This window comes from Aethalodelphis obliquidens, unplaced genomic scaffold (assembly GCF_003676395.1).
Source record: "Aethalodelphis obliquidens isolate GAN/ISIS:26980383/991018 unplaced genomic scaffold, ASM367639v1 scaffold85, whole genome shotgun sequence".
Classification (NCBI taxonomy): Eukaryota; Metazoa; Chordata; class Mammalia; order Artiodactyla; family Delphinidae; genus Aethalodelphis; species Aethalodelphis obliquidens.
In genome coordinates this window covers 5734210-5743581 of record NW_020838029.1, presented here as the reverse complement: position 1 = coordinate 5743581, position 9372 = coordinate 5734210, and positions in this window count along the sequence as shown.

The window sequence follows — 9372 nt, the reverse complement described above, 5'->3', positions numbered from 1 at the left end:
GGGAGGGAGATGCAAGAGGGAAGAGATATGGGAACATATGTGTATGTAGAGCTGATTCACTTTGTTATAAAGCAGAAACTAACACACCATTGTAAAGCAATTATACTCCAATAAAGATGTAAAAAAAAAAAAAAAAAGAAAAGGGAACACTCTTGCACTGCTGGTGGGAATGTGAATTCGTACAGCCACTATGGAGAACAGTATGGAGGTTCCTTAAAAATCTACAAATAGAACTACCATATGACCCAGCAATCCCACTACTGGGCATATACGCTGAGAAAACCATAATTCACAAATAGTCATGTACCAAAATGTTCACTGCAGCTCTATTTACAATAGCCAGGACATGGAAGCAACCTAAGTGTCCATCATCAGATGAATCGATAAAGAAGATGTGGCACATATATACAATGGAATATTACTCAGCCATAAAATAAACGAAATTTAGTTATTTGTAGTGAGGTGGATGGACCTAGTGTCTGTCATACAGAGTGAAGTAAGTCAGAAAGAGAAAGACAAATACCGTATGCTAACACATGTATATGGAATCTAAGGAAAAAAATGTGTTGAAGAACCTAGGGGTAAGACGGGAATAAAGACACAGTCCTACTATAGCATGAACTTGGGGATATGGGGAGGGGGAAGTGTAAGCTGTGACAAAGTGAGAGAGTGGCATGGACATATATACACTAACAAACGTAAAATAGATAGCTAGTGGGAAGTAGCTGCATAGCATAGGGAGATCAACTCGGTGCTTTGTGACCACCTAGAGGGGTGGGATAGGGAGTGTGGGAGGGAGGGAGAGGCAAGAGGGAAGAGATATGGGAACATATGTATATGTATAACTGATTCACTTTGTTATAAAATAGAAACTAACACACCATTGTAAAGCAATTATACTCTAATAAAGATGTAAAAAACATAAAGTACAATTATAATTAAAAAAAAAGAGTAGTATCTTTTTTTGAAGAGATTGCCATAGTGTGGCAATGGAAAATTATACTAAAGACCTGTTCAGTCTCTGGCTTTTCTCACCTCCCATTTTTAGGCTCTAAAGATTATTTAACACATCAAATAATGCCTTATATATTTTTAATACAAAATTTTCTTTCCCCCATTGGTAGTAAACTCCTCAAAGTAGCTATACTTGTAGGTTCAGAGCCTGTGTGGACTTGTCCTCTGGATAAGATGAAATCAAAGATGAGTTATTTTAAACATAATACTACTAATGCAAAGGGGGAAAATGGACTCCTGCTCTGATCATGTGTTTCCTAGGTTTGGCCCTATTCCTAACATTCAGAACAGAGCTGAAGAACAGACTATTATGGAATTGATTCTCATCAATGGACAATGCAAGTTGTGTCTAGCTTTTGTATGACTTTGAAATTCACACCTGCCAAAGATGGCACATCTACTTCGTTGAACTCTTTTATTGTCAGAGTTGGAGTCATGCTTAATGTGAAATAGCAAGAGAGGACCACCACTACTGAGATTCTGTAAGTCAGCTAGTCTATGAGCATTAAAACAATGTTCACTGCTGACATGTGCAGAGATGCAAAGACAGAATATGCAAAGCATATTCGGTATGGTGAGCTTTATGGCATACCCATAAGCAGGACTGGCATAAGAAATACTCTAAAGGATGCACTGAACCATAGCTTCGAATAACATGACATAGTTGTGGGCTGCTTGGGAAAACAGCAGCCGAGACCAGCTTGGAATGCAATAGTACGGAATTTGGAAACTTTCTGAGCAAAGTCTTTTTTTAGCTGAACACAAGTTGAACACAGAAATACAGACAGTGACAGGCTCTACAAATAGCAGCTGCAGCCACAAATCAAAAAGCAGTGTGTATGTATGTCATATAGAAAGGACTTTTGGTTGAAGATTTAGTCTTTGCTCCCTACAAGTGTGGGTGAAATCAGAAGTGACATGTTTGAATAAGAAGGAAAGCAAAATATATTGGATGTGACTGCCTTCCCTTGGGAGAATCTGCTTATTTAATATGTATAATGATTCCCCATACTTCTAAAGTGAAAGGCACTTAGACACATAAGGAGAAAAACATACACTTCCACTTGTAATATCTGGAAATCACTTAAGGCTATCATTTGTGAATAGGATCAGTTTATACATTAGAATGTACCTATAGAACTTATTATATAAGCGCCAGGATAAAACCATCTCAGCCAATACTGAGCTTGGGATTCAGAAAATATTAGCTTTAATACATTCTCTTAATTATGAATTCTTAAATGGCTCTTGAAAATTTTATAACAATGTTGCAATTTATCTTTACAAAACTGGACTAACGTAGGATAGAGGCACATTATGACTAAAAGGAGACTGCCTGTGCAAGTGTGAACTAGGATTTTTTCCCTTGTCCAAAATTTCACTATGAAATCGCTTCTCATTCCCAGTGGAGACCTAAACGTCATAAACTACCTCTAAATCATGTTGTCCACAACATTCAAGATCAAGTATGGAGGAAGGGTAAGAGTGAGGTAGCTAGTGAAAAGAGAGTTGTAACGGTCCGAACTTGAGGGGGAGGGGAATAGGACACAGGTAAGGAGCAAATTAAGAAACAGATGGCTATCATTTCTAAGAGGGCAAAAATGTTCTAACCATTGTGGAAAAACTAAGCTGTGAGAAGGATTTTAGGGAAAGATGAATCATATTCTGTTTAAGCTGATGCTGAAATACGTTTTATACAAAAGTTCAACTATTATAGGTAGGACTCATAATGAAAGAAAGGCTAGAAACAATGATCCAAACATACCCATGGGGTTGGGCAGATACCAAGGATATGAACATAGGTATGTGGCCAGTGGACCATTAATCTAGGACTGGCTCACAAGAATTTGAGTACAGTAAGCGAATCTCAAAGGGAAAAGTTCAGGCAGGATAGGGTGTAAGTACTGTAAAACTGAATTCAATACAAGTATATTAGGGGCAAGGAGGTAATCAGTGGTGACACAATCAGCAGAGATTCAGCCTGCAATAAATATGCGTGAAGCACAAACCTGAGGATTGGGGAAAAAAGGAAAGGACTGGGACACAAGTCCAGAACTTTAAACAATGTAAAACTCCATCACCAAGGGCAGAAAAGGACTGGTAATAAAACTGCAAGGCCAGGAAGACCATTGCACTGTGAGATTAGATAAATCTAAAGTTGTAATGCTGTCCTTAGATAACTTGTCATTTTAGTACCTCCTATATCCAAGTGCGGACAGGGCCTCGCTAGAAGTAAATACAAAACTGGTCATGTGACATAATGGTAGACCAATACTGCTTCAGTAGCTGTAAAACTGAGGGAAAAAAACAAAAAAATTTAAAATATGGATGTTGATTAGAATTCAGCATTAGGGTGTTTCTATGAAAATCTTCTTTTCTCAGAGGAAAATTCCTGACTCTTGCTTACGATCATGACAGTGAGTGAAGGAAACCTCATGCTGAGTATTGTCTCATAAATCACTTCTACAGCATCTCAACAGAGCTACCCACTCAAAAAGAAATTAGGATAAAATATAAACAAATGAAATGAAGTATAGCAAAATACTCTATTCATTAAAGTAAATTTTATGCATATCCATTAACTGTTAGTTTAGGGACTAAAGTCTTTTTTCCATGGAGCAATGGAGAATTAGATTTCATTGCTATCTACTGGTCTCTCTCACAGAGCTTTAACCCCAGTGAGTCCTCTAATTTCTATTAATGGGTAAACAATACAGGCCTGTACAATTTAGAGCTAATTACTCCTAATTACAAGTATCTCCTCAATCATTAAAAGCTTATAAACTTTAAAATTTGACAAGCACATAGACATCTGGATCAAGGTGGCTGACTGACCAAACAATTTTAGCTCCTCTCTTTCCCAAGATCCTATTAAGCAAGTAAAAAAATGATATAATGAAAAGACTAAAAGGGGGAATCAGCAGTAAAGAGATTTCAATATGTTTCAGAAGGACAGAAAGTGGATAGTATGTTGACTGATAAAGAAGGGCCGAGAAAGTGACAGAGGGGGCTTACAGCCTGGAGGATGCTGATCTGCCCTGTAGGACCACAGAGAAATCTGAAACTTGGAAATGGCAAGTAAGGGAAAGGGTGAGAATGAAATGTGAGAAATTCACTGAAAGCGTGTGTACTGAATAATCATCTCCTGCCCCAGAGTATAGATACCCTAGTATTCAGGCATTTATCCTCAAGACAAAAAAAAAAAAATTTAAATCAGAACATTCTTCTCTAAAGATACTGTCATCTAAGAACAATTGAACAATTGAAGTACCTAGTATGGGCATTTGCTCTGGGAAGCAAAGACATCCACATTCTGGGATTTAGAGGTCCCCCCCTAACATAATGGCTCTGTGTACATGGGTGGGGCTTACAGGCTTCATATTTGGAGCATCCAGCCATTTTGCTCAACCCCTAGACACATTATGATATTTCAGAACATCAAAGATTAAAAAATAAGAAACCGAAAGCTCCCAGAGATAAAAAACATTAACAGTTAAAGGAAGAAGAATTGGAATAGATTGGTAACCTCAACAGCAATTTGAGGGTGCAATTTTCGAACACCCATTTCCTGAGTGTTCGAAAAAACAATGGAGAAATGCCTTCAAGGCTCTTAGGGAAACTTATTTCGAACCTACAGTTTTATTTGTAGCCAACTATAAATTGAACATGATAGTTAAAAAAAAAAAGACATTTCCAGATTGCAAAGGTTCAAATTTCACCTCTCACCCCTTTCTTAGAAAGTTCCTTAGGCATATACTTCAGCAAAATGAGAAAGACAAATAAGTAAAGAAAGACAGAGATACACACTGGATTCTGGAAACAGTGAACTTAAAACTAGAGACTAACAGGGGAGACCTTCAAGATGGCGGAGGAGTAAGACGTAGAGATCACCGTCCTCCCCACAAATACATCAGAAATACATCTACATGTGGAACAACTCTTACAGAACACCTACTGAATGCTGGCAGAAGACTTTAGACTTCCCAAAAGGCAAGAAACTCCCCATGTACCTGGGTAGAGCAAAAGAAAAAATAGAGACAAAAGAATAGGGATGGGACCTGCACCAGTGGGAGGGAGCTGAGAAGGAGGAAAAGTTTCCACAAACTAGGAAACTCCTTCACTGGCGGAGACCGGGGTGGGTGGGTGGGGGGGAATTTCGGAGACACGGAGGAGAGCTCAGCAACAAGGGTATAGAGGGCAAAGCAGAGAGGTTCCCTCACAGATGATCGGTGTCAACCAGCACTCACCAACCTGAGGGGCTTGTCTGCTCACCTGCTGGGACGGGTGGGGGCTGGGAGCTGAGGCTGGGGAGTCAGAGGTCAGATCCCAGGGAGAGGACTGGGGTTGGCTGCGTGAACACAGCCTGAAGGGGTCTAGTGCACGACAGCTAGCCAGGAGGGAGTACGGGAAAAAGTCTGGACCTGCCTAAGAGGCAAGAGACCATTGTTTCGGGGTGCATGAGGAGAGGGGATTCAGAGCACTGTCTAAACGAACTGCAGACAGGCATGGGCTGCAGCTATCAGTGTGGACACCAGAGACAGGCATGGAATGCTAAGGCTGCTGCTGCAGCCACCAAGAAGCCTGTGTGCAAGCACAGGTCACTATCCACACCTCCCCTCCCGGGAGCCTGTGCAGCCCGCCACTGCCAGGGTTCCGATATCCAGGGACAACTTCCCTGGGAGAACACATGGCATGCCTCAGGCTGGTGCAATGTCATGTTGGCCTCTGCCGCCAAAGGACTTGCCCCGAATTCCACACCCCTCCCTCCCCCCGGCCTGAGTGTGCCAGAGCCCCCTAATCAGCTGCTCCTTTAACCCTGTCCTGTCTGAGCGAAGAACAGATGCCCTCAGGCGACCTACACCCAGAGGTGGGGCCAAATCCAAAGCTGAACCCCAGGAGTTGTGCGAACAAAGAAGAGAAAGGAAAATTTCTCCCAACAGCCTCAGGAACAGCAGATTAAATCTCCACAATCAACTTGATGTACCCTGTATCTGTGGAATACCTGAATAAAAAACGAAACATCCCAAAATTGAGGCAGTGGACTTTGGGAGCAATTGTAGACATGGGGTTTGCTTTCAGCATCCAATTTGTTTCCTGTTTTACGTTTATCTTAGTTTAGTATTTAGAGTTCATTATCATTGGTAGATTTGTTTATTGATTTGGTTGCTCTCTTCCTCCAATTTTTTTGTATATATATATACATATATATATATTTTTTCGTTTTTATCTTTAGGTGAATGTGTATGTGTTTGCTTCTTTGTGTGATTTTGTCTGCACAGCTTTGCTTTTACCATTTGTCCTAGGGTTCTGTTTTTTTCTTTTTTTTTAGTGTAGTTTTTAGCACTTGTTATCATGGGTGGATTTGTTTTTTAGTTTGCTTGCTCTCGTTTTTCTTTGTATCCTTTTTTTTAAACTTTTTTGTTTTTGATAATTATATTTTATTATAATTATTTTATTTATTTATTTATTTATTTATGTCTCCCTTTTCTTCTGAGCCGTGTGGCTGACAGGGTCTTTGTGCTCCGGCCGGGTGTCAGGTCTGTGCCTCTGAGGTGGGAGAGCTGATTTCAGGACATTGGTCCACCAGAGACCTCCCGGTTCCATGTAATATCAAACAGCAAAAGCTCTCCCAGAAATCTCCATCTCAATGCTAAGACCGAGCTCCACTCAATGACCAGCAATCCACAGTGCTGGAAACCCTACGCCAAACAACTAGCAAGACAGGAACACAACCCCATGCATTAGCAGACAGGCTGTCTAAAATCATAATAAGGTCACAGACACTGCAAAACACACCACCAGATGCAATCCTGTCCAACAGAAAGACAAAATCCAGCCTCATCCACCAGAACACAAACACTAGTCCCATCCACCAAGAAACCCACACAACCCACTGAACCAACCTTACCCACTGGGGGCAGACACCAGAAACAATGGGAACTACAAAGCTGTAGCCTGTGAAAAGGAGACCCAAACACAGTAAATTAAGCAAAATGAGAAGACAGAGAAACATACAGCAGATGAAGGAGCAAGGTAAAAACCAACCAGACCAAACAAATGAAGAGGAAATAGGCAGTCTACCTGAAAAAGAATTCAGAGTAAGGAGAGTAAAGATGATACAAACTCTTGGAAATAGAATGGAAAAAATACAAGGGAAGTTTAACAAGGATGTAGAAGAACTAAAGAGCAAACAAACAATGATGAACAACACAATAAATGAAATTAAAAATTCTCCAGAAGGGATCAATAGCAGAATAACTGAGGCAGAAGAACGGATAAGTGACCTGGAAGATAAAGTAGTGGAAATAACTACTGCAGAGCAGAATAATGAAAAAAGAATGAAAAGAATTGAGGACACTCTTAGAGACCTCTGGGACAAGATTAAATGTAACAACATTTGAATTATAGGGGTCCCAGGAGAAGAAGAGAAAAAGAAAGGGACTGAGAAATTATCAGAAGGGATTATACTTGAAAATTTCCCTAATATGGGAAAGGAAACAGTAAATCAAGTCCAGGAAGCACAGAGAGTCCCATACAGGATAAATCAAAGGAGAAACATGCCAAGACACATATTAATCAAACTAACAAAAATTAAAAACAGAGACAAAATATTAAAAGCAGCAAGGGACATTTAGAGAAGAGCTATCACCTATCCTTCTCAAACTCTTCCAAAATATAGCAGAGGGAGGAACACTCCCCAACTCATTCTATGAGGCCACCATCACCCTGATACCAAAACCAGACAAGGATGTCACAAAGAAAGAAAACTACAGGCCAATATCACTGATGAACATAGATGCAAAACTCCTCAACAAAATACTAGCAAACAGATTCCAACAGCACATTAAACGGATCATACACCATGATCAAGTGGGGTTTAGTCCACGAATGCAAGGATTCTTCAGTATACGCAAATCAATCAACGTGATACACCATATTAACAAATTGAAGGAGAAAAACCATATGATCATCTCAATAGATGCAGAGAAAGCTTTTGACAAAATTCAACACCCATTTATGATAAAAACCCTGCAGAAAGTAGGCATAGAGGGAACTTTCCTCAACATAATAAAGGCCGTATATATATATAAAAAAAACCAGAATACACTTTCTTCTCAAGTGCTCATGGAACATATTCCAGGATAGATCATATCTTGGGTCACAAATCAAGCCTTGGTAAATTTAAGAAAATTGAAATTGTATCAAGTATCTTTTCTGACCACAATGCTAAGACACTATATATCAATTACAGGGAAAATCTGTAAAAAAAAAATACAAACAAATAGAGGCTAAACAATACACTACTTAATAACCAAGAGATCACTGGAGAAATGAAAGAGGAAATCAAAAAATACCTAGAATCAAATAACAATGAAAACACGACGACCCAAAACCTCTGGGATGCAGCAAAAGCATTCTAAGAGGGAAGTTTATAGCAATACAATCCTACCTCAAGAAACGAAAAACATCTCAAAGAAACAACCTAACCTCACAACTAAAGCAATTAGAGAAAGAAGATTAAAAAAACCCCATGTAAGCAGAAGGAAAGAAATCGTAAAGATCAGATCAGAAATAAATGAAAAAGAAATGAAGGAAACAATAGCAAAGATCAATTAAATTAAAAGCTGGTTCTTTCAGAAGATAAACAAAACTGATAAATCATTAGCCAGACTCATCAAGAAAAAAAGGGAGAAGACTCAAATCAATAGAACTAGAAATGAAAAAGGAGAAGTACCAACTCACACTGCAGAAATACAAAGGATCATGAGAGGTTACTACAAGCAACTATATGCCAATAAAATGGACAATCTGGAAGAAATGGGCAAATTCTTAGAAAAGCACAACCTTCCGAGACTGAACCAGGAAGAAATACAAAACATAAACAGACCAATTGCAAGAACTGAAATTGAAACTGTGATTAAAAATCTTCCATCAAACAAAAGCCCAGGACCAGATGGCTTCACAGGCAAATTCTATCAAACGTTTAGAGAAGACCTAACATTTATCTTTCTCAAACTCTTCCAAAATATAGCAGAGTGAGGAACACTTCCAAACTCATTCTACGAGGCCATCATCACCCTGATATCAAAACCAGACAATGATGTCACCAAGAAATAAAACTACAGGCCAATACCGTTGAAGAACATAGATGCAAAAATCCTCAACAAAATACTAGCAAACAGAAACCAACATCACATTAAAAGGATCATACACCATGATTAAGTGCAGTTTATCCCAGGAATGCAAGAATTCTTCAATATATGCAAATCAATCAATGTGATAAAACATATTAACAAATTGAAGGAGAGAAAACATATGATTATCTCAATAGAGGTAGAAAAAGCTTTCAACAAAATT